General features: G+C 47.1%; 14 non-coding genes and 3 pseudogenes across 14 annotated transcripts; all 17 read right to left on the bottom strand.

Moving 5' to 3' along the window:
* Nucleotides 1-726: 726 nt before the first annotated feature.
* LOC141244281 (U2 spliceosomal RNA) lies at nucleotides 727-917 on the bottom strand. Its single transcript, XR_012308216.1, has one exon. It is a non-coding gene; the product is annotated as a U2 spliceosomal RNA (small nuclear RNA).
* Nucleotides 918-2032: 1115 nt separating this feature from the next.
* On the bottom strand, nucleotides 2033-2223 carry LOC141244200 (U2 spliceosomal RNA). The gene has a single exon (XR_012308161.1). It is a non-coding gene; the product is annotated as a U2 spliceosomal RNA (small nuclear RNA).
* A 1112-nt stretch (nucleotides 2224-3335) lies between these two features.
* LOC141244282 (U2 spliceosomal RNA) lies at nucleotides 3336-3526 on the bottom strand. Its single transcript, XR_012308217.1, has one exon. It is a non-coding gene; the product is annotated as a U2 spliceosomal RNA (small nuclear RNA).
* Nucleotides 3527-4641: 1115 nt separating this feature from the next.
* On the bottom strand, nucleotides 4642-4832 carry LOC141244283 (U2 spliceosomal RNA). Its single transcript, XR_012308218.1, has one exon. It is a non-coding gene; the product is annotated as a U2 spliceosomal RNA (small nuclear RNA).
* A 1115-nt stretch (nucleotides 4833-5947) lies between these two features.
* Nucleotides 5948-6132, bottom strand: LOC141244220 (U2 spliceosomal RNA). The gene has a single exon (XR_012308180.1). It is a non-coding gene; the product is annotated as a U2 spliceosomal RNA (small nuclear RNA).
* A 792-nt stretch (nucleotides 6133-6924) lies between these two features.
* Nucleotides 6925-7016, bottom strand: LOC141244248 (U2 spliceosomal RNA; annotated as a pseudogene).
* A 1115-nt stretch (nucleotides 7017-8131) lies between these two features.
* On the bottom strand, nucleotides 8132-8322 carry LOC141244284 (U2 spliceosomal RNA). The gene has a single exon (XR_012308219.1). It is a non-coding gene; the product is annotated as a U2 spliceosomal RNA (small nuclear RNA).
* A 1115-nt stretch (nucleotides 8323-9437) lies between these two features.
* LOC141244208 (U2 spliceosomal RNA) lies at nucleotides 9438-9622 on the bottom strand. The gene has a single exon (XR_012308169.1). It is a non-coding gene; the product is annotated as a U2 spliceosomal RNA (small nuclear RNA).
* A 524-nt stretch (nucleotides 9623-10146) lies between these two features.
* LOC141244244 (U2 spliceosomal RNA) lies at nucleotides 10147-10262 on the bottom strand (annotated as a pseudogene).
* A 1115-nt stretch (nucleotides 10263-11377) lies between these two features.
* Nucleotides 11378-11568, bottom strand: LOC141244285 (U2 spliceosomal RNA). Its single transcript, XR_012308220.1, has one exon. It is a non-coding gene; the product is annotated as a U2 spliceosomal RNA (small nuclear RNA).
* A 1115-nt stretch (nucleotides 11569-12683) lies between these two features.
* LOC141244286 (U2 spliceosomal RNA) lies at nucleotides 12684-12874 on the bottom strand. The gene has a single exon (XR_012308221.1). It is a non-coding gene; the product is annotated as a U2 spliceosomal RNA (small nuclear RNA).
* Nucleotides 12875-13989: 1115 nt separating this feature from the next.
* LOC141244287 (U2 spliceosomal RNA) lies at nucleotides 13990-14180 on the bottom strand. Its single transcript, XR_012308222.1, has one exon. It is a non-coding gene; the product is annotated as a U2 spliceosomal RNA (small nuclear RNA).
* Nucleotides 14181-15295: 1115 nt separating this feature from the next.
* LOC141244289 (U2 spliceosomal RNA) lies at nucleotides 15296-15486 on the bottom strand. Its single transcript, XR_012308224.1, has one exon. It is a non-coding gene; the product is annotated as a U2 spliceosomal RNA (small nuclear RNA).
* A 1115-nt stretch (nucleotides 15487-16601) lies between these two features.
* On the bottom strand, nucleotides 16602-16796 carry LOC141244215 (U2 spliceosomal RNA). The gene has a single exon (XR_012308175.1). It is a non-coding gene; the product is annotated as a U2 spliceosomal RNA (small nuclear RNA).
* A 3447-nt stretch (nucleotides 16797-20243) lies between these two features.
* Nucleotides 20244-20420, bottom strand: LOC141244253 (U2 spliceosomal RNA; annotated as a pseudogene).
* A 1115-nt stretch (nucleotides 20421-21535) lies between these two features.
* On the bottom strand, nucleotides 21536-21726 carry LOC141244290 (U2 spliceosomal RNA). The gene has a single exon (XR_012308225.1). It is a non-coding gene; the product is annotated as a U2 spliceosomal RNA (small nuclear RNA).
* A 1115-nt stretch (nucleotides 21727-22841) lies between these two features.
* LOC141244291 (U2 spliceosomal RNA) lies at nucleotides 22842-23032 on the bottom strand. The gene has a single exon (XR_012308226.1). It is a non-coding gene; the product is annotated as a U2 spliceosomal RNA (small nuclear RNA).
* Nucleotides 23033-23475: the final 443 nt, after the last annotated feature.

Raw genomic sequence — 23475 nt, forward strand, 5'->3', positions numbered from 1 at the left:
TAAAGGCTCAGAGCCTATTATGACACGCGCAGCCAGCGTTCCATTGCCACATTCCATCTACTGCAGGCAGGATACCTGGCTGGCTGAATGTCGCTGAGAAGCTCACAGAGACCGCCATAAGCAACAGTTTAACAGAATGCCACAGACTAATCAACCAAACTTTTTGGGTTGGGTTCTCTTTTATAGTCTGCAGGCATTAAATGAAAGAAGTCAGTGTTCCAGCAGAAGGAGACAACGTTTCAGAAAAGGCATTGTAGCAAACCAAAAAAGAAATTTTAAGCGCAGCAGAGTAACCAGCGCACATACCTGTTAGCTCAGGTGAGTTTAAAAGGCTGCTGTTGATAACAAGGGCATTTGCTAAATAGATGGTGTGTGTGCAACAATATACTGAAAGGTCAATTATATTGTGCAGCTTATCTCACCACCTGTAGTTATTTAGGTGAAAGCTCCAAAATGCTTGCCTAATATGTCTGTTTATCCAAAAGGAAGTAAAAAGGGAGAGCTAGAAAGATAGCATTGCATCACATTACATGGCAATGCAATGCACAGTTGCTGAAGTTGAACCAAAATAAGCTTGTAATCTGGCTTCTGCAACTTTGAACATGAAAAATCCAATGAGGAGAAGAAAAGCAAAGCCAAAGAGTCCATCCCAAAATCCGACAAACAAGCAAAATGAACAAAAAACATTTAATTCAATTCTTTCTGATTTTAGAAACTGCATTAAAGAAGGGGTGCACCGGTCCTGGAGATACTGCAATACCAGGTCAATGCGTGGAGTGGACAGAGCAAGCTCTTTTTCCATCTCCCTGTTCTAAAAATCCATTTAATATATGGTCCCCAGATAGGGGACGTATCAGATATTAAACTGATAAGAACAGATACTACACTTGATCTTAGCCAAAAGGCCGAGAAGCGATAACCAGAATTGGTTTCAAACTACGGAGCCACCCAAGGATCCTGAAAAGTCCATTTGTGGAGATGAGCTCCTGGACTCCCGTTAAGAAGACATGTTGTCAACCTCTAGATCCCTTACATGCCTGCACTTTTCGGCTTGCTGCTGCTGCAATCCACGCGTTTTAGATCTGCATAACTCCACCTCTTTAAACACAGCACCTTCATCCCCTGCTGTTCCCACCCGCCTCAACACCGTTGGAAGGGAGGAGAACCAATTAAGGCGGGGGGTGGGGTGGAACGAGCAGCTGTCTACCCTTAGCAGGAGGGCTCCTGATTACATACCTCTCCTGCTGCTGCTGCTGCTGGCTGTCCAGCAGCAGACTGAAGGTGGCTGCTGCTGTGCACAGGTATATAAAGGCTCAGAGCCTATTATGACACGCGCAGCCAGCGTTCCATTGCCACATTCCATCTACTGCAGGCAGGATACCTGGCTGGCTGAATGTCGCTGAGAAGCTCACAGAGACCGCCATAAGCAACAGTTTAACAGAATGCCACAGACTAATCAACCAAACTTTTTGGGTTGGGTTCTCTTTTATAGTCTGCAGGCATTAAATGAAAGAAGTCAGTGTTCCAGCAGAAGGAGACAACGTTTCAGAAAAGGCATTGTAGCCAACCAAAAAAGAAATTTTAAGCGCAGCAGAGTAACCAGCGCACATACCTGTTAGCTCAGGTGAGTTTAAAAGGCTGCTGTTGATAACAAGGGCATTTGCTAAATAGATGGTGTGTGTGCAACAATATACTGAAAGGTCAATTATATTGTGCAGCTTATCTCACCACCTGTAGTTATTTAGGTGAAAGCTCCAAAATGCTTGCCTAATATGTCTGTTTATCCAAGAGGAAGTAAAAAGGGAGAGCTAGAAAGATAGCATTGCATCACATTACATGGCAATGCAATGCACAGTTGCTGAAGTTGAACCAAAATGAGCTTGTAATCTGGCTTCTGCAACTTTGAACATGAAAAATCCAATGAGGAGAAGAAAAGCAAAGCCAAAGAGTCCATCCCAAAATCCGACAAACAAGCAAAATGAACAAAAAACATTGAATTCAATTCTTTCTGATTTTAGAAACTGCATTAAAGAAGGGGTGCACCGGTCCTGGAGATACTGCAATACCAGGTCAATGCGTGGAGTGGACAGAGCAAGCTCTTTTTCCATCTCCCTGTTCTAAAAATCCATTTAATATATGGTCCACAGATAGGGGACGTATCAGATATTAAACTGATAAGAACAGATACTACACTTGATCTTAGCCAAAAGGCCGAGAAGCGATAACCAGAATTGGTTTCAAACTACGGAGCCACCCAAGGATCCTGAAAAGTCCATTTGTGGAGATGAGCTCCTGGACTCCCGTTAAGAAGACATGTTGTCAACCTCTAGATCCCTTACATGCCTGCACTTTTCGGCTTGCTGCTGCTGCAATCCACGCGTTTTAGATCTGCATAACTCCACCTCTTTAAACACAGCACCTTCACCCCCTGCTGTTCCCACCCGCCTCAACACCGTTGGAAGGGAGGAGAACCAATTAAGGCGGGGGGTGGGGTGGAACGAGCAGCTGTCTACCCTTAGCAGGAGGGCTCCTGATTACATACCTCTCCTGCTGCTGCTGCTGGCTGTCCAGCAGCAGACTGAAGGTGGCTGCTGCTGTGCACAGGTATATAAAGGCTCAGAGCCTATTATGACACGCGCAGCCAGCGTTCCATTGCCACATTCCATCTACTGCAGGCAGGATACCTGGCTGGCTGAATGTCGCTGAGAAGCTCACAGAGACCGCCATAAGCAACAGTTTAACAGAATGCCACAGACTAATCAACCAAACTTTTTGGGTTGGGTTCTCTTTTATAGTCTGCAGGCATTAAATGAAAGAAGTCAGTGTTCCAGCAGAAGGAGACAACGTTTCAGAAAAGGCATTGTAGCAAACCAAAAAAGAAATTTTAAGCGCAGCAGAGTAACCAGCGCACATACCTGTTAGCTCAGGTGAGTTTAAAAGGCTGCTGTTGATAACAAGGGCATTTGCTAAATAGATGGTGTGTGTGCAACAATATACTGAAAGGTCAATTATATTGTGCAGCTTATCTCACCACCTGTAGTTATTTAGGTGAAAGCTCCAAAATGCTTGCCTAATATGTCTGTTTATCCAAAAGGAAGTAAAAAGGGAGAGCTAGAAAGATAGCATTGCATCACATTACATGGCAATGCAATGCACAGTTGCTGAAGTTGAACCAAAATGAGCTTGTAATCTGGCTTCTGCAACTTTGAACATGAAAAATCCAATGAGGAGAAGTAAAGCAAAGCCAAAGAGTCCATCCCAAAATCCGACAAACAAGCAAAATGAACAAAAAACATTGAATTCAATTCTTTCTGATTTTAGAAACTGCATTAAAGAAGGGGTGCACCGGTCCTGGAGATACTGCAATACCAGGTCAATGCGTGGAGTGGACAGAGCAAGCTCTTTTTCCATCTCCCTGTTCTAAAAATCCATTTAATATATGGTCCCCAGATAGGGGACGTATCAGATATTAAACTGATAAGAACAGATACTACACTTGATCTTAGCCAAAAGGCCGAGAAGCGATAACCAGAATTGGTTTCAAACTACGGAGCCACCCAAGGATCCTGAAAAGTCCATTTGTGGAGATGAGCTCCTGGACTCCCGTTAAGAAGACATGTTGTCAACCTCTAGATCCCTTACATGCCTGCACTTTTCGGCTTGCTGCTGCTGCAATCCACGCGTTTTAGATCTGCATAACTCCACCTCTTTAAACACAGCACCTTCACCCCCTGCTGTTCCCACCCGCCTCAACACCGTTGGAAGGGAGGAGAACCAATTAAGGCGGGGGGTGGGGTGGAACGAGCAGCTGTCTACCCTTAGCAGGAGGGCTCCTGATTACATACCTCTCCTGCTGCTGCTGCTGCTGGCTGTCCAGCAGCAGACTGAAGGTGGCTGCTGCTGTGCACAGGTATATAAAGGCTCAGAGCCTATTATGAGACGCGCAGCCAGCGTTCCATTGCCACATTCCATCTACTGCAGGCAGGATACCTGGCTGGCTGAATGTCGCTGAGAAGCTCACAGAGACCGCCATAAGCAACAGTTTAACAGAATGCCACAGACTAATCAACCAAACTTTTTGGGTTGGGTTCTCTTTTATAGTCTGCAGGCATTAAATGAAAGAAGTCAGTGTTCCAGCAGAAGGAGACAACGTTTCAGAAAAGGCATTGTAGCAAACCAAAAAAGAAATTTTAAGCGCAGCAGAGTAACCAGCGCACATACCTGTTAGCTCAGGTGAGTTTAAAAGGCTGCTGTTGATAACAAGGGCATTTGCTAAATAGATGGTGTGTGTGCAACAATATACTGAAAGGTCAATTATATTGTGCAGCTTATCTCACCACCTGTAGTTATTTAGGTGAAAGCTCCAAAATGCTTGCCTAATATGTCTGTTTATCCAAAAGGAAGTAAAAAGGGAGAGCTAGAAAGATAGCATTGCATCACATTACATGGCAATGCAATGCACAGTTGCTGAAGTTGAACCAAAATGAGCTTGTAATCTGGCTTCTGCAACTTTGAACATGAAAAATCCAATGAGGAGAAGAAAAGCAAAGCCAAAGAGTCCATCCCAAAATCCGACAAACAAGCAAAATGAACAAAAAACATTGAATTCAATTCTTTCTGATTTTAGAAACTGCATTAAAGAAGGGGTGCACCGGTCCTGGAGATACTGCAATACCAGGTCAATGCGTGGAGTGGACAGAGCAAGCTCTTTTTCCATCTCCCTGTTCTAAAAATCCATTTAATATATGGTCCCCAGATAGGGGACGTATCAGATATTAAACTGATAAGAACAGATACTACACTTGATCTTAGCCAAAAGGCCGAGAAGCGATAACCAGAATTGGTTTCAAACTACGGAGCCACCCAAGGATCCTGAAAAGTCCATTTGTGGAGATGAGCTCCTGGACTCCCGTTAAGAAGACATGTTGTCAACCTCTAGATCCCTTACATGCCTGCACTTTTCGGCTTGCTGCTGCTGCAATCCACGCGTTTTAGATCTGCATAACTCCACCTCTTTAAACACAGCACCTTCACCCCCTGCTGTTCCCACCCGCCTCAACACCGTTGGAAGGGAGGAGAACCAATTAAGGCGGGGGGTGGGGTGGAACGAGCAACTGTCTACCCTTAGCAGGAGGGCTCCTGATTACATACCTCTCCTGCTGCTGCTGCTGCTGGCTGTCCAGCAGCAGACTGAAGGTGGCTGCTGCTGTGCACAGGTATATAAAGGCTCAGAGCCTATTATGAGACGCGCAGCCAGCGTTCCATTGCCACATTCCATCTACTGCAGGCAGGATACCTGGCTGGCTGAATGTCGCTGAGAAGCTCACAGAGACCGCCATAAGCAACAGTTTAACAGAATGCCACAGACTAATCAACCAAACTTTTTGGGTTGGGTTCTCTTTTATAGTCTGCAGGCATTAAATGAAAGAAGTCAGTGTTCCAGCAGAAGGAGACAACGTTTCAGAAAAGGCATTGTAGCAAACCAAAAAATAAATTTTAAGCGCAGCAGAGTAACCAGCGCACATACCTGTTAGCTCAGGTGAGTTTAAAAGGCTGCTGTTGATAACAAGGGCATTTGCTAAATAGATGGTGTGTGTGCAACAATATACTGAAAGGTCAATTATATTGTGCAGCTTATCTCACCACCTGTAGTTATTTAGGTGAAAGCTCCAAAATGCTTGCCTAATATGTCTGTTTATCCAAAAGGAAGTAAAAAGGGAGAGCTAGAAAGATAGCATTGCATCACATTACATGGCAATGCAATGCACAGTTGCTGAAGTTGAACCAAAATGAGCTTGTAATCTGGCTTCTGCAACTTTGAACATGAAAAATCCAATGAGGAGAAGAAAAGCAAAGCCAAAGAGTCCATCCCAAAATCCGACAAACAAGCAAAATGAACAAAAAACATTGAATTCAATTCTTTCTGATTTTAGAAACTGCATTAAAGAAGGGGTGCACCGGTCCTGGAGATACTGCAATACCAGGTCAATGCGTGGAGTGGACAGAGCAAGCTCTTTTTCCATCTCCCTGTTCTAAAAATCCATTTAATATATGGTCCCCAGATAGGGGACGTATCAGATATTAAACTGATAAGAACAGATTTTTTTTTTTTTATCGAAAGCCCGAATTCGTGTACAAAACCCGAGTGCGCTTAAAAAAGTGACAAGTGCCACAAAAAAAAGTGCACTAGGATGCTGGTCTTCTTGAAACCCTCTCCAAAAGGAGAAGGGTCCCCCAAACCATTCCCCGTCCCTCCGAGCCAGAAGGCCACAGCGAGGCACAGGGACAAATAGCCACCTCCAGCCGGAGCCAGAGGCGACCCAATCTTACCCTCAATACCTGCCCGAGTTCTCACCCGAGCAAGGCACTGGGAGCCAAAGACTGTGCTCCCCTACCGGAAGAGGGGAGCCAACAACGCTCTCCTCCCGAAAGAGGAGAGCCAGGGGGGTTCAGGGGGGAGCGGAACCTGATGGCCACACACTCCCCCCCTAGACCTGCCAAGAGAGGAACCCGTAAGGGAACCGCATCCCGACAAAATCCTAGTAAGGACGTGGACACACGTGAAAAAGTGGACACACAGTGACAAAAAAAAATTAAATAAATAGTGAAGGTTTCACAGTATAATACTGCCCGGACCTTCGACCGGGAATTGAAAAATTCCCCATCCTAAGGCCAGAAGGCCCGGAATAAGGGTGTGTGAAGAAAGAAATATTGAAGTGCTAGTGCAAATGTGCCATAAACTCAAGTGGGGTTCCCAATCCCAGTGAGTTAAGGCACCCCAGGGTCACCACTCCTGGGGCACTTCACACTTCGGGCTTTCGATCTTCCCCGGCCCAATGGCGTCGATCCTGGGGGGCCATGCTTTCCACCAGATGACTATATTAGCCACCTGGCGTACTAACAAGCGCCTAAACCCCAGTGTGCATAATGTATCAATCTACTAGGGCGGCCAACATCCAAAACCGCCTTTTCGAAAGATACTACACTTGATCTTAGCCAAAAGGCCGAGAAGCGATAACCAGAATTGGTTTCAAACTACGGAGCCACCCAAGGATCCTGAAAAGTCCATTTGTGGAGATGAGCTCCTGGACTCCCGTTAAGAAGACATGTTGTCAACCTCTAGATCCCTTACATGCCTGCACTTTTCGGCTTGCTGCTGCTGCAATCCACGCGTTTTAGATCTGCATAACTCCACCTCTTTAAACACAGCACCTTCACCCCCTGCTGTTCCCACCCGCCTCAACACCGTTGGAAGGGAGGAGAACCAATTAAGGCGGGGGGTGGGGTGGAACGAGCAGCTGTCTACCCTTAGCAGGAGGGCTCCTGATTACATACCTCTCCTGCTGCTGCTGCTGCTGGCTGTCCAGCAGCAGACTGAAGGTGGCTGCTGCTGTGCACAGGTATATAAAGGCTCAGAGCCTATTATGACACGCGCAGCCAGCGTTCCATTGCCACATTCCATCTACTGCAGGCAGGATACCTGGCTGGCTGAATGTCGCTGAGAAGCTCACAGAGACCGCCATAAGCAACAGTTTAACAGAATGCCACAGACTAATCAACCAAACTTTTTGGGTTGGGTTCTCTTTTATAGTCTGCAGGCATTAAATGAAAGAAGTCAGTGTTCCAGCAGAAGGAGACAACGTTTCAGAAAAGGCATTGTAGCAAACCAAAAAAGAAATTTTAAGCGCAGCAGAGTAACCAGCGCACATACCTGTTAGCTCAGGTGAGTTTAAAAGGCTGCTGTTGATAACAAGGGCATGTGCTAAATAGATGGTGTGTGTGCAACAATATACTGAAAGGTCAATTATATTGTGCAGCTTATCTCACCACCTGTAGTTATTTAGGTGAAAGCTCCAAAATGCTTGCCTAATATGTCTGTTTATCCAAAAGGAAGTAAAAAGGGAGAGCTAGAAAGATAGCATTGCATCACATTACATGGCAATGCAATGCACAGTTGCTGAAGTTGAACCAAAATGAGCTTGTAATCTGGCTTCTGCAACTTTGAACATGAAAAATCCAATGAGGAGAAGAAAAGCAAAGCCAAAGAGTCCATCCCAAAATCCGACAAACAAGCAAAATGAACAAAAAACATTGAATTCAATTCTTTCTGATTTTAGAAACTGCATTAAAGAAGGGGTGCACCGGTCCTGGAGATACTGCAATACCAGGTCAATGCGTGGAGTGGACAGAGCAAGCTCTTTTTCCATCTCCCTGTTCTAAAAATCCATTTAATATATGGTCCCCAGATAGGGGACGTATCAGATATTAAACTGATAAGAACAGATACTACACTTGATCTTAGCCAAAAGGCCGAGAAGCGATAACCAGAATTGGTTTCAAACTACGGAGCCACCCAAGGATCCTGAAAAGTCCATTTGTGGAGATGAGCTCCTGGACTCCCGTTAAGAAGACATGTTGTCAACCTCTAGATCCCTTACATGCCTGCACTTTTCGGCTTGCTGCTGCTGCAATCCACGCGTTTTAGATCTGCATAACTCCACCTCTTTAAACACAGCACCTTCACCCCCTGCTGTTCCCACCCGCCTCAACACCGTTGGAAGGGAGGAGAACCAATTAAGGCGGGGGGTGGGGTGGAACGAGCAGCTGTCTACCCTTAGCAGGAGGGCTCCTGATTACATACCTCTCCTGCTGCTGCTGCTGCTGGCTGTCCAGCAGCAGACTGAAGGTGGCTGCTGCTGTGCACAGGTATATAAAGGCTCAGAGCCTATTATGACACGCGCAGCCAGCGTTCCATTGCCACATTCCATCTACTGCAGGCAGGATACCTGGCTGGCTGAATGTCGCTGAGAAGCTCACAGAGACCGCCATAAGCAACAGTTTAACAGAATGCCACAGACTAATCAACCAAACTTTTTGGGTTGGGTTCTCTTTTATAGTCTGCAGGCATTAAATGAAAGAAGTCAGTGTTCCAGCAGAAGGAGACAACGTTTCAGAAAAGGCATTGTAGCAAACCAAAAAAGAAATTTTAAGCGCAGCAGAGTAACCAGCGCACATACCTGTTAGCTCAGGTGAGTTTAAAAGGCTGCTGTTGATAACAAGGGCATGTGCTAAATAGATGGTGTGTGTACAACAATATACTGAAAGGTCAATTATATTGTGCAGCTTATCTCACCACCTGTAGTTATTTAGGTGAAAGCTCCAAAATGCTTGCCTAATATGTCTGTTTATCCAAAAGGAAGTAAAAAGGGAGAGCTAGAAAGATAGCATTGCATCACATTACATGGCAATGCAATGCACAGTTGCTGAAGTTGAACCAAAATGAGCTTGTAATCTGGCTTCTGCAACTTTGAACATGAAAAATCCAATGAGGAGAAGAAAAGCAAAGCCAAAGAGTCCATCCCAAAATCCGACAAACAAGCAAAATGAACAAAAAACATTGAATTCAATTCTTTCTGATTTTAGAAACTGCATTAAAGAAGGGGTGCACCGGTCCTGGAGATACTGCAATACCAGGTCAATGCGTGGAGTGGACAGAGCAAGCTCTTTTTCCATCTCCCTGTTCTAAAAATCCATTTAATATATGGTCCCCAGATAGGGGACGTATCAGATATTAAACTGATAAGAACAGATTTTTTTTTGATTGAAGCTGCATCCAAGGCACTGAAAAATGTGACCGAAGTCACACCAAAACAGCGCACGAGGCGAGGATTCATGTGGACCCTTCCCGGAGGAGAGTGTCCCCAATAAACCATCCCCATCCCTCCGAGCCAGAAGGCCACAGCGAGGGTCAGGGATCTCCGATGCTCTCCCTAGCCGAAGCCGGAGAAGAGCCGTTTTCGTGCTCCCAGCTTCCATCTAGGCTGCCACCCTAGTGGAGCTGGAGCCTGTGTTGGTTTCTCAGCCCAAAGCTGACCGGACCTCCGACCGGGTTTATAAAAATTCCCCTTCCTAGCCCGGAGGCCAGGAATAGGGGGGGTTGCTCAGAAAGTATGATTGGCAAAGGTGCGGCGTGCTACGAAGCCAAGTCTTTCTGGGGTTCCCAGTCCCAGTAAGCTTGGACTCCCACCAGGGCGCCTACTCCTGGGGCACATTGCTCCAAAGCCCTCACACTTACCCAGCCTAGTGACTTCAATCCTGGAGGGCCATGTTTTCCATCAGATAACTCTATGAGCCACCTGGCGTACTATCAAGTGCACCAAACCAGTGTGCAATATGCATCAATTTACTAGGGCAGCCCAAGGACAAAACTGCCTTTTCAAAAGATACTACACTTGATCTTAGCCAAAAGGCCGAGAAGCGATAACCAGAATTGGTTTCAAACTACGGAGCCACCCAAGGATCCTGAAAAGTCCATTTGTGGAGATGAGCTCCTGGACTCCCGTTAAGAAGACATGTTGTCAACCTCTAGATCCCTTACATGCCTGCACTTTTCGGCTTGCTGCTGCTGCAATCCACGCGTTTTAGATCTGCATAACTCCACCTCTTTAAACACAGCACCTTCACCCCCTGCTGTTCCCACCCGCCTCAACACCGTTGGAAGGGAGGAGAACCAATTAAGGCGGGGGGTGGGGTGGAACGAGCAGCTGTCTACCCTTAGCAGGAGGGCTCCTGATTACATACCTCTCCTGCTGCTGCTGCTGCTGGCTGTCCAGCAGCAGACTGAAGGTGGCTGCTGCTGTGCACAGGTATATAAAGGCTCAGAGCCTATTATGACACGCGCAGCCAGCGTTCCATTGCCACATTCCATCTACTGCAGGCAGGATACCTGGCTGGCTGAATGTCGTAGAGAAGCTCACAGAGACCGCCATAAGCAACAGTTTAACAGAATGCCACAGACTAATCAACCAAACTTTTTGGGTTGGGTTCTCTTTTATAGTCTGCAGGCATTAAATGAAAGAAGTCAGTGTTCCAGCAGAAGGCGACAACGTTTCAGAAAAGGCATTGTAGCAAACCAAAAAAGAAATTTTAAGCGCAGCAGAGTAACCAGCGCACATACCTGTTAGCTCAGGTGAGTTTAAAAGGCTGCTGTTGATAACAAGGGCATTTGCTAAATAGATGGTGTGTGTGCAACAATATACTGAAAGGTCAATTATATTGTGCAGCTTATCTCACCACCTGTAGTTATTTAGGTGAAAGCTCCAAAATGCTTGCCTAATATGTCTGTTTATCCAAAAGGAAGTAAAAAGGGAGAGCTAGAAAGATAGCATTGCATCACATTACATGGCAATGCAATGCACAGTTGCTGAAGTTGAACCAAAATGAGCTTGTAATCTGGCTTCTGCAACTTTGAACATGAAAAATCCAATGAGGAGAAGAAAAGCAAAGCCAAAGAGTCCATCCCAAAATCCGACAAACAAGCAAAATGAACAAAAAACATTGAATTCAATTCTTTCTGATTTTAGAAACTGCATTAAAGAAGGGGTGCACCGGTCCTGGAGATACTGCAATACCAGGTCAATGCGTGGAGTGGACAGAGCAAGCTCTTTTTCCATCTCCCTGTTCTAAAAATCCATTTAATATATGGTCCCCAGATAGGGGACGTATCAGATATTAAACTGATAAGAACAGATACTACACTTGATCTTAGCCAAAAGGCCGAGAAGCGATAACCAGAATTGGTTTCAAACTACGGAGCCACCCAAGGATCCTGAAAAGTCCATTTGTGGAGATGAGCTCCTGGACTCCCGTTAAGAAGACATGTTGTCAACCTCTAGATCCCTTACATGCCTGCACTTTTCGGCTTGCTGCTGCTGCAATCCACGCGTTTTAGATCTGCATAACTCCACCTCTTTAAACACAGCACCTTCACCCCCTGCTGTTCCCACCCGCCTCAACACCGTTGGAAGGGAGGAGAACCAATTAAGGCGGGGGGTGGGGTGGAACGAGCAGCTGTCTACCCTTAGCAGGAGGGCTCCTGATTACATACCTCTCCTGCTGCTGCTGCTGCTGGCTGTCCAGCAGCAGACTGAAGGTGGCTGCTGCTGTGCACAGGTATATAAAGGCTCAGAGCCTATTATGACACGCGCAGCCAGCGTTCCATTGCCACATTCCATCTACTGCAGGCAGGATACCTGGCTGGCTGAATGTCGCTGAGAAGCTCACAGAGACCACCATAAGCAACAGTTTAACAGAATGCCACAGACTAATCAACCAAACTTTTTGGGTTGGGTTCTCTTTTGTAGTCTGCAGGCATTAAATGAAAGAAGTCAGTGTTCCAGCAGAAGGAGACAACGTTTCAGAAAAGGCATTGTAGCAAACCAAAAAAGAAATTTTAAGCGCAGCAGAGTAACCAGCGCACATACCTGTTAGCTCAGGTGAGTTTAAAAGGCTGCTGTTGATAACAAGGGCATTTGCTAAATAGATGGTGTGTGTGCAACAATATACTGAAAGGTCAATTATATTGTGCAGCTTATCTCACCACCTGTAGTTATTTAGGTGAAAGCTCCAAAATGCTTGCCTAATATGTCTGTTTATCCAAAAGGAAGTAAAAAGGGAGAGCTAGAAAGATAGCATTGCATCACATTACATGGCAATGCAATGCACAGTTGCTGAAGTTGAACCAAAATGAGCTTGTAATCTGGCTTCTGCAACTTTGAACATGAAAAATCCAATGAGGAGAAGAAAAGCAAAGCCAAAGAGTCCATCCCAAAATCCGACAAACAAGCAAAATGAACAAAAAACATTGAATTCAATTCTTTCTGATTTTAGAAACTGCATTAAAGAAGGGGTGCACCGGTCCTGGAGATACTGCAATACCAGGTCAATGCGTGGAGTGGACAGAGCAAGCTCTTTTTCCATCTCCCTGTTCTAAAAATCCATTTAATATATGGTCCCCAGATAGGGGACGTATCAGATATTAAACTGATAAGAACAGATACTACACTTGATCTTAGCCAAAAGGCCGAGAAGCGATAACCAGAATTGGTTTCAAACTACGGAGCCACCCAAGGATCCTGAAAAGTCCATTTGTGGAGATGAGCTCCTGGACTCCCGTTAAGAAGACATGTTGTCAACCTCTAGATCCCTTACATGCCTGCACTTTTCGGCTTGCTGCTGCTGCAATCCACGCGTTTTAGATCTGCATAACTCCACCTCTTTAAACACAGCACCTTCACCCCCTGCTGTTCCCACCCGCCTCAACACCGTTGGAAGGGAGGAGAACCAATTAAGGCGGGGGGTGGGGTGGAACGAGCAGCTGTCTACCCTTAGCAGGAGGGCTCCTGATTACATACCTCTCCTGCTGCTGCTGCTGCTGGCTGTCCAGCAGCAGACTGAAGGTGGCTGCTGCTGTGCACAGGTATATAAAGGCTCAGAGCCTATTATGACACGCGCAGCCAGCGTTCCATTGCCACATTCCATCTACTGCAGGCAGGATACCTGGCTGGCTGAATGTCGCTGAGAAGCTCACAGAGACCGCCATAAGCAACAGTTTAACAGAATGCCACAGACTAATCAACCAAACTTTTTGGGTTGGGTTCTCTTTTATAGTCTGCAGGCATTAAATGAAAGAAGTCAGTGTTCCAGCAGAAGGAGACAACGTTTCAGAAAAGGCATTGTAGCAAACCAAAAAAGAAATTTTAAGCGCAGCAGAGTAACCAGCGCACATACCTGTTAGCTCAGGTGAGTTTAAAAGGCTGCTGTTGATAACAAGGGCATTTGCTAAATAGATGGTGTGTGTGCAACAATATACTGAAAGGTCAATTATATTGTGCAGCTTATCTCACCACCTGTAGTTATTTAGGTGAAAGCTCCAAAATGCTTGCCTAATATGTCTGTTTATCCAAAAGGAAGTAAAAAGGGACAGCTAGAAAGATAGCATTGCATCACATTACATGGCAATGCAATGCACAGTTGCTGAAGTTGAACCAAAATGAGCTTGTAATCTGGCTTCTGCAACTTTGAACATGAAAAATCCAATGAGGAGAAGAAAAGCAAAGCCAAAGAGTCCATCCCAAAATCCGACAAACAAGCAAAATGAACAAAAAACATTGAATTCAATTCTTTCTGATTTTAGAAACTGCATTAAAGAAGGGGTGCACCGGTCCTGGAGATACTGCAATACCAGGTCAATGCGTGGAGTGGACAGAGCAAGCTCTTTTTCCATCTCCCTGTTCTAAAAATCCATTTAATATATGGTCCCCAGATAGGGGACGTATCAGATATTAAACTGATAAGAACAGATACTACACTTGATCTTAGCCAAAAGGCCGAGAAGCGATAACCAGAATTGGTTTCAAACTACGGAGCCACCCAAGGATCCTGAAAAGTCCATTTGTGGAGATGAGCTCCTGGACTCCCGTTAAGAAGACATGTTGTCAACCTCTAGATCCCTTACATGCCTGCACTTTTCGGCTTGCTGCTGCTGCAATCCACGCGTTTTAGATCTGCATAACTCCACCTCTTTAAACACAGCACCTTCACCCCCTGCTGTTCCCACCCGCCTCAACACCGTTGGAAGGGAGGAGAACCAATTAAGGCGGGGGGTGGGGTGGAACGAGCAGCTGTCTACCCTTAGCAGGAGGGCTCCTGATTACATACCTCTCCTGCTGCTGCTGCTGCTGGCTGTCCAGCAGCAGACTGAAGGTGGCTGCTGCTGTGCACAGGTATATAAAGGCTCAGAGCCTATTATGACACGCGCAGCCAGCGTTCCATTGCCACATTCCATCTACTGCAGGCAGGATACCTGGCTGGCTGAATGTCGCTGAGAAGCTCACAGAGACCGCCATAAGCAACAGTTTAACAGAATGCCACAGACTAATCAACCAAACTTTTTGGGTTGGGTTCTCTTTTATAGTCTGCAGGCATTAAATGAAAGAAGTCAGTGTTCCAGCAGAAGGAGACAACGTTTCAGAAAAGGCATTGTAGCAAACCAAAAAAGAAATTTTAAGCGCAGCAGAGTAACCAGCGCACATACCTGTTAGCTCAGGTGAGTTTAAAAGGCTGCTGTTGATAACAAGGGCATTTGCTAAATAGATGGTGTGTGTGCAACAATATACTGAAAGGTCAATTATATTGTGCAGCTTATCTCACCACCTGTAGTTATTTAGGTGAAAGCTCCAAAATGCTTGCCTAATATGTCTGTTTATCCAAAAGGAAGTAAAAAGGGAGAGCTAGAAAGATAGCATTGCATCACATTACATGGCAATGCAATGCACAGTTGCTGAAGTTGAACCAAAATGAGCTTGTAATCTGGCTTCTGCAACTTTGAACATGAAAAATCCAATGAGGAGAAGAAAAGCAAAGCCAAAGAGTCCATCCCAAAATCCGACAAACAAGCAAAATGAACAAAAAACATTGAATTCAATTCTTTCTGATTTTAGAAACTGCATTACAGAAGGGGTGCACCGGTCCTGGAGATACTGCAATACCAGGTCAATGCGTGGAGTGGACAGAGCAAGCTCTTTTTCCATCTCCCTGTTCTAAAAATCCATTTAATATATGGTCCCCAGATAGGGGACGTATCAGATATTAAACTGATAAGAACAGATACTACACTTGATCTTAGCCAAAAGGCCGAGAAGCGATAACCAGAATTGGTTTCAAACTACGGAGCCACCCAAGGATCCTGAAAAGTCCATTTGTGGAGATGAGCTCCTGGACTCCCGTTAAGAAGACATGTTGTCAACCTCTAGATCCCTTACATGCCTGCACTTTTCGGCTTGCTGCTGCTGCAATCCACGCGTTTTAGATCTGCATAACTCCACCTCTTTAAACACAGCACCTTCACCCCCTGCTGTTCCCACCCGCCTCAACACCGTTGGAAGGGAGGAGAACCAATTAAGGCGGGGGGTGGGGTGGAACGAGCAGCTGTCTACCCTTAGCAGGAGGGCTCCTGATTACATACCTCTCCTGCTGCTGCTGCTGCTGGCTGTCCAGCAGCAGACTGAAGGTGGCTGCTGCTGTGCACAGGTATATAAAGGCTCAGAGCCTATTATGACACGCGCAGCCAGCGTTCCATTGCCACATTCCATCTACTGCAGGCAGGATACCTGGCTGGCTGAATGTCGCTGAGAAGCTCACAGAGACCGCCATAAGCAACAGTTTAACAGAATGCCACAGACTAATCAACCAAACTTTTTGGGTTGGGTTCTCTTTTATAGTCTGCAGGCATTAAATGAAAGAAGTCAGTGTTCCAGCAGAAGGAGACAACGTTTCAGAAAAGGCATTGTAGCAAACCAAAAAAGAAATTTTAAGCGCAGCAGAGTAACCAGCGCACATACCTGTTAGCTCAGGTGAGTTTAAAAGGCTGCTGTTGATAACAAGGGCATTTGCTAAATAGATGGTGTGTGTGCAACAATATACTGAAAGGTCAATTATATTGTGCAGCTTATCTCACCACCTGTAGTTATTTAGGTGAAAGCTCCAAAATGCTTGCCTAATATGTCTGTTTATCCAAAAGGAAGTAAAAAGGGAGAGCTAGAAAGATAGCATTGCATCACATTACATGGCAATGCAATGCACAGTTGCTGAAGTTGAACCAAAATGAGCTTGTAATCTGGCTTCTGCAACTTTGAACATGAAAAATCCAATGAGGAGAAGAAAAGCAAAGCCAAAGAGTCCATCCCAAAATCCGACAAACAAGCAAAATGAACAAAAAACATTGAATTCAATTCTTTCTGATTTTAGAAACTGCATTACAGAAGGGGTGCACCGGTCCTGGAGATACTGCAATACCAGGTCAATGCGTGGAGTGGACAGAGCAAGCTCTTTTTCCATCTCCCTGTTCTAAAAATCCATTTAATATATGGTCCCCAGATAGGGGACGTATCAGATATTAAACTGATAAGAACAGATTTTTTTTGATTGAATATATCTTTTATTAGCACAAAAAATAAGTTAACAGACAGTGTACAGTGCCGCAGCCCAGTACACACAGAATTCTACATCATATTTACATAGCATGAGGATACGACGCACTAACTAGACACATCACACCCCTATGCTACACAAAACACTCAATCTGAAAGAAAAAGCATGTCAATCAATACAGTACGACGAACCGTGATAAGGGATGGGGATTGGGAAAAAGGGGATGGGGAGGGGAAAATCACAGGCCCGAAGCTTTATTGAAAGACAAGACACATAAGGGGAGAGGGGGAGGAGGGGTTTAGTCCTCATCCTCGTCCTCCGGACCGTCCATGATGGAATAGTCTCTGAGCAGGCTGTGGATCAGCCTGCGGCAGTCCTGGATGGACATCCTCTCCCTCCTCAAGATGAGCCGGTTCCTGGCGACCCAAACGGCATCCTTGAAGCAGTTCATAAGGCGCCAAGCCTCCTGGATGGCTCCGACGGTATGAACCCCAGGGAAGAGTCCGTAAAGCACAGAATGGTGCGATAGGCTCGCCCTGGGGACAGAGTTCCTCAGGTCGTCCTCAAGTGCAGTCAATAGGCGCTGTGCAAATCCGCAGTCCCAAAAAGTGTGCAAAGATGTTTCCTCCACGAAGGGGCACCTTGGGCAGTACCGGGTCTTGCACAGGTTCCGGGCATGCATGAATGACCGGACGGGCAGTCCGCCCTGAATCGCCATCCACGACAAGTCCTTGTGCCCGTTGGTCAGCCTGTCAGACGACACATTTGTCCACACAGTCTCCAGCGTGTCCTGGTGAAGTCCTATGATGTTCTCCACGTCATCCTTGGCTCTGATTAGCTTGTGGATAGTTTTGGGCTTCCACAAGTCGGGCTTGAGTCCCTCCAGTTGATGCTCCCCCACAAATCGAGCGACGTCTCCGTAGAACCATGGCGTCGTCCAGTTGTAGGGGAAGGAGCTGTCCCACTTGTCCCAGCCGAGTCGCCTCCAAAGAGGAAGCAGGAAGAAGCGAGACATGGACCTGCCCGCGGAGCCATTCTTGACTTGCAAAGTCCGGCGGACACAATCACACACAAAAGAGGATCGCAGGAGGGTGGGGATATCTGGAACGCCCTTCCCACCCTTGCGAGGCTCCTTGTACATGACGGCCCGCCTGACTCTGTCCATCTTGGATCCCCAGACAAAGTGAAACACTGTCCTGGTAATGGCCCTGCACACAGTGACGTGTGGGGGCCAGGCCTGCGCCGTGTACTGCAAGACGGGCAGGACCTCATTACGCAGGACGAGTGCCTTACCGTCACAAGTGAGGTGTCTGAGGCTCCAGAGTCCGATCCATTGCTTCACCTTGGCCAAGCGTTCTTGCCAGGACTTGAGGGCTGCTCCTTCCTTCCCGAACCAGACTCCCAGCACCTTGAGGAAATCCGGTTGAATGTTGAAGGGGAAGGGGGCGGAGGAGGCCGGCTGCCAAACCCCGAAGAGCATGGCTTCCGACTTCCTGCAGTTGACTTTGGCCCCTGAAGCCCGGCCGAACCTCTCACACGTCTGGACGAGGGCGTCGACTGAACCACGATCAGCGCAGAAGACGGTGACGTCGTCCATGTAGAGCGAGCACTTGACCTCGTGTCGTCCCGGACCCGGTGCGGTGATCCCTCTGATCTCTCCATTCTGCCGGATAGCCTCTGCGAAGAGTTCTATAACACAAACAAAAAGAAGAGGTGATAGAGGGCAGCCTTGTCTGACCCCAGAGAGGACAGGGAAGGGGTCAGTCTTCCAGCCGTTCACCAACACCGAGCTGTGGATATCAAAATACATCAGACGGATATACGAACAAAACATGTTACCCAAACCTAACCGGTGCAGAGCTCGGCCCATGAACTCGTGGGAAACCCGGTCGAAGACCTTCTCCTGATCCAAGGAGACCAGGGCCGCGTGTGTGCGGCGGACCTTGATGTACTCGACCGTGTCCCGCACGAGAGCGAGGCTGTCTGCGATGCGACGTCCAGGGATGCCGCAGGTCTGGTCCGGGTGGATGATCCGTCCGATGACCGTCTTAAGTCGTGTCGCCATCGTCTTGGCCAGGATCTTGTAGTCCACGTTGAGCAGAGTGATGGGACGCCAATTCCTCAGGTCGCACCTCTCTCCCTTCCGCTTGTACAGGATCGTGACCATTCCTTCCCTCAAAGATGGAGGCATTCTACCCTCCACCACCATCTCCTCGTACAGGTCCAACAGGTCCGGACAGATGAGGTCTCCCAGCGCTACATAGAGCTCCGCTGGAAGACCATCACTGCCCGGGGTCCTGCCGGTCCTAAAGGATTTAGCGGCAGAGAGCAATTCGCCCACCATCAGAGGTTTGTCCAAGGCTGCCGTGCCTGCAGGATCAAGATGGTTAGTGATACCTGACAGGAACTTATCAGCAGCGTCGGGGTCGGTAGTCTTGTGGGAGTAGAGTTCGCTGTAGAAGTCGCTGACGACCCTCATCACGTCCTCCTTCCCACGTCGCATGTTTCCGCTCTCGTCTCGCAGCTCGTTCAGGGGCGTGTGACCGGCATGAAGTTTCCTGAAAAAGAATGAGTTACATTTCTCACCCTTCTCCAGATTCTCCACTTTGGAACGGAAGATGATTCGCTTGGACTCCTCCTCAAAGTGCCTTTTCAGGCTCTTCTTGGTCTCCTCCAGCTCCTCCCTCACGTCCCAGCCGCAGTGAAGAAGGTCCTGCAGCGACCGCAGCTCGCGCTGCAGCCCTCTGAAGTCCCTCCTCTTCTCACACGCCTGTTGTCGACCCTTGGCCTGAAAGAAACAGCGAAACTCAAGTTTAACATATTCCCACCAATCAGAGACTGTTTGGAAGCTACCCTTGTAGGACTGCCACATTGCGTAGGCTGCTCTCAGCTCCTCCACGACTTCATTCTGAGCCAGCAGAGCACAATTCAGCTTCCAGGAGCCGGGGCCGGACGGAAAACCGTCGCCGAGGACACCTTGTAAGTGAATGGCTCTGTGGTCGGAGAAGAAGCAGGAGACCATCGAGTGCCTACTCTGCCTGACTGCCCGAGAGGTGAACACAAAGTCAATCCTGGAGTGGAGTGAGCCATCGGGTCGGCTCCACGAATAGTTCGTGGAGCAACTCCCCATGGAGCCCACCACGTCCTGAAGAGAGGCCTCGGTTACCATCTCGATGAGCAGCTTGGACGTGATGTCCAACTTGGCAGATGTGCCAGAACTACGACCGTCCTCCTCGATGGGGCAGTTGAAATCCCCGGCCATCACTAAGGTCCTGGTGGTGGCAAGCTGAAGCCGCAGGGTCTGGAAAAGCTCCAAACGCTCATTCTTCAGTGGGGACGCATACACGTTGATGAACCTGACAGGTTCTCCTGCCCAGTTGCCATCTACAACAAGAGCCCTGCCGCAGATGAGCTCCTGGACAGACTCAAGCGTGAATGCGCCCCCCCTGATCAGAATTGCGACCCCCGCAGACTTGCAGTCACCCCCACCGGACCAGTAGGATGGACCGTGGGACCACTCCCTGGCCAGATGTTTGAAGGACCTAGAGGAGGGAAGGGAACATTCCTGCAACATATAAACATCACACAAATGGGAAGTAAGGAAGGCATAAATACTACACTTGATCTTAGCCAAAAGGCCGAGAAGCGATAACCAGAATTGGTTTCAAACTACGGAGCCACCCAAGGATCCTGAAAAGTCCATTTGTGGAGATGAGCTCCTGGACTCCCGTTAAGAAGACATGTTGTCAACCTCTAGATCCCTTACATGCCTGCACTTTTCGGCTTGCTGCTGCTGCAATCCACGCGTTTTAGATCTGCATAACTCCACCTCTTTAAACACAGCACCTTCACCCCCTGCTGTTCCCACCCGCCTCAACACCGTTGGAAGGGAGGAGAACCAATTAAGGCGGGGGGTGGGGTGGAACGAGCAGCTGTCTACCCTTAGCAGGAGGGCTCCTGATTACATACCTCTCCTGCTGCTGCTGCTGCTGGCTGTCCAGCAGCAGACTGAAGGTGGCTGCTGCTGTGCACAGGTATATAAAGGCTCAGAGCCTATTATGACACGCGCAGCCAGCGTTCCATTGCCACATTCCATCTACTGCAGGCAGGATACCTGGCTGGCTGAATGTCGCTGAGAAGCTCACAGAGACCGCCATAAGCAACAGTTTAACAGAATGCCACAGACTAATCAACCAAACTTTTTGGGTTGGGTTCTCTTTTATAGTCTGCAGGCATTAAATGAAAGAAGTCAGTGTTCCAGCAGAAGGAGACAACGTTTCAGAAAAGGCATTGTAGCAAACCAAAAAAGAAATTTTAAGCGCAGCAGAGTAACCAGCGCACATACCTGTTAGCTCAGGTGAGTTTAAAAGGCTGCTGTTGATAACAAGGGCATTTGCTAAATAGATGGTGTGTGTGCAACAATATACTGAAAGGTCAATTATATTGTGCAGCTTATCTCACCACCTGTAGTTATTTAGGTGAAAGCTCCAAAATGCTTGCCTAATATGTCTGTTTATCCAAAAGGAAGTAAAAAGGGAGAGCTAGAAAGATAGCATTGCATCACATTACATGGCAATGCAATGCACAGTTGCTGAAGTTGAACCAAAATGAGCTTGTAATCTGGCTTCTGCAACTTTGAACATGAAAAATCCAATGAGGAGAAGAAAAGCAAAGCCAAAGAGTCCATCCCAAAATCCGACAAACAAGCAAAATGAACAAAAAACATTGAATTCAATTCTTTCTGATTTTAGAAACTGCATTAAAGAAGGGGTGCACCGGTCCTGGAGATACTGCAATACCAGGTCAATGCGTGGAGTGGACAGAGCAAGCTCTTTTTCCATCTCCCTGTTCTAAAAATCCATTTAATATATGGTCCCCAGATAGGGGACGTATCAGATATTAAACTGATAAGAACAGATACTACACTTGATCTTAGCCAAAAGGCCGAGAAGCGATAACCAGAATTGGTTTCAAACTACGGAGCCACCCAAGGATCCTGAAAAGTCCATTTGTGGAGATGAGCTCCTGGACTCCCGTTAAGAAGACATGTTGTCAACCTCTAGATCCCTTACATGCCTGCACTTTTCGGCTTGCTGCTGCTGCAATCCACGCGTTTTAGATCTGCATAACTCCACCTCTTTAAACACAGCACCTTCACCCCCTGCTGTTCCCACCCGCCTCAACACCGTTGGAAGGGAGGAGAACCAATTAAGGCGGGGGGTGGGGTGGAACGAGCAGCTGTCTACCCTTAGCAGGAGGGCTCCTGATTACATACCTCTCCTGCTGCTGCTGCTGCTGGCTGTCCAGCAGCAGACTGAAGGTGGCTGCTGCTGTGCACAGGTATATAAAGGCTCAGAGCCTATTATGACACGCGCAGCCAGCGTTCCATTGCCACATTCCATCTACTGCAGGCAGGATACCTGGCTGGCTGAATGTCGCTGAGAAGCTCACAGAGACCACCATAAGCAACAGTTTAACAGAATGCCACAGACTAATCAACCAAACTTTTTGGGTTGGGTTCTCTTTTATAGTCTGCAGGCATTAAATGAAAGAAGTCAGTGTTCCAGCAGAAGGAGACAACGTTTCAGAAAAGGCATTGTAGCAAACCAAAAAAGAAATTTTAAGCGCAGCAGAGTAACCAGCGCACATACCTGTTAGCTCAGGTGAGTTTAAAAGGCTGCTGTTGATAACAAGGGCATTTGCTAAATAGATGGTGTGTGTGCAACAATATACTGAAAGGTCAATTATATTGTGCAGCTTATCTCACCACCTGTAGTTATTTAGGTGAAAGCTCCAAAATGCTTGCCTAATATGTCTGTTTATCCAAAAGGAAGTAAAAAGGGAGAGCTAGAAAGATAGCATTGCATCACATTACATGGCAATGCAATGCACAGTTGCTGAAGTTGAACCAAAATGAGCTTGTAATCTGGCTTCTGCAACTTTGAACATGAAAAATCCAATGAGGAGAAGAAAAGCAAAGCCAAAGAGTCCATCCCAAAATCCGACAAACAAGCAAAATGAACAAAAAACATTGAATTCAATTCTTTCTGATTTTAGAAACTGCATTAAAGAAGGGGTGCACCGGTCCTGGAGATACTGCAATACCAGGTCAATGCGTGGAGTGGACAGAGCAAGCTCTTTTTCCATCTCCCTGTTCTAAAAATCCATTTAATATATGGTCCCCAGATAGGGGACGTATCAGATATTAAACTGATAAGAACAGATACTACACTTGATCTTAGCCAAAAGGCCGAGAAGCGATAACCAGAATTGGTTTCAAACTACGGAGCCACCCAAGGATCCTGAAAAGTCCATTTGTGGAGATGAGCTCCTGGACTCCCGTTAAGAAGACATGTTGTCAACCTCTAGATCCCTTACATGCCTGCACTTTTCGGCTTGCTGCTGCTGCAATCCACGCGTTTTAGATCTGCATAACTCCACCTCTTTAAACACAGCACCTTCACCCCCTGCTGTTTCCACCCGCCTCAACACCGTTGGAAGGGAGGAGAACCAATTAAGGCGGGGGGTGGGGTGGAACGAGCAGCTGTCTACCCTTAGCAGGAGGGCTCCTGATTACATACCTCTCCTGCTGCTGCTGCTGCTGGCTGTCCAGCAGCAGACTGAAGGTGGCTGCTGCTGTGCACAGGTATATAAAGGCTCAGAGCCTATTATGACACGCGCAGCCAGCGTTCCATTGCCACATTC

Source organism: Phyllobates terribilis, unplaced genomic scaffold (assembly GCF_046119375.1).
Source record: "Phyllobates terribilis strain yellow unplaced genomic scaffold, ASM4611937v1 Scaffold_1512__1_contigs__length_269417, whole genome shotgun sequence".
NCBI classification, from domain to species: domain Eukaryota; kingdom Metazoa; phylum Chordata; class Amphibia; order Anura; family Dendrobatidae; genus Phyllobates; species Phyllobates terribilis.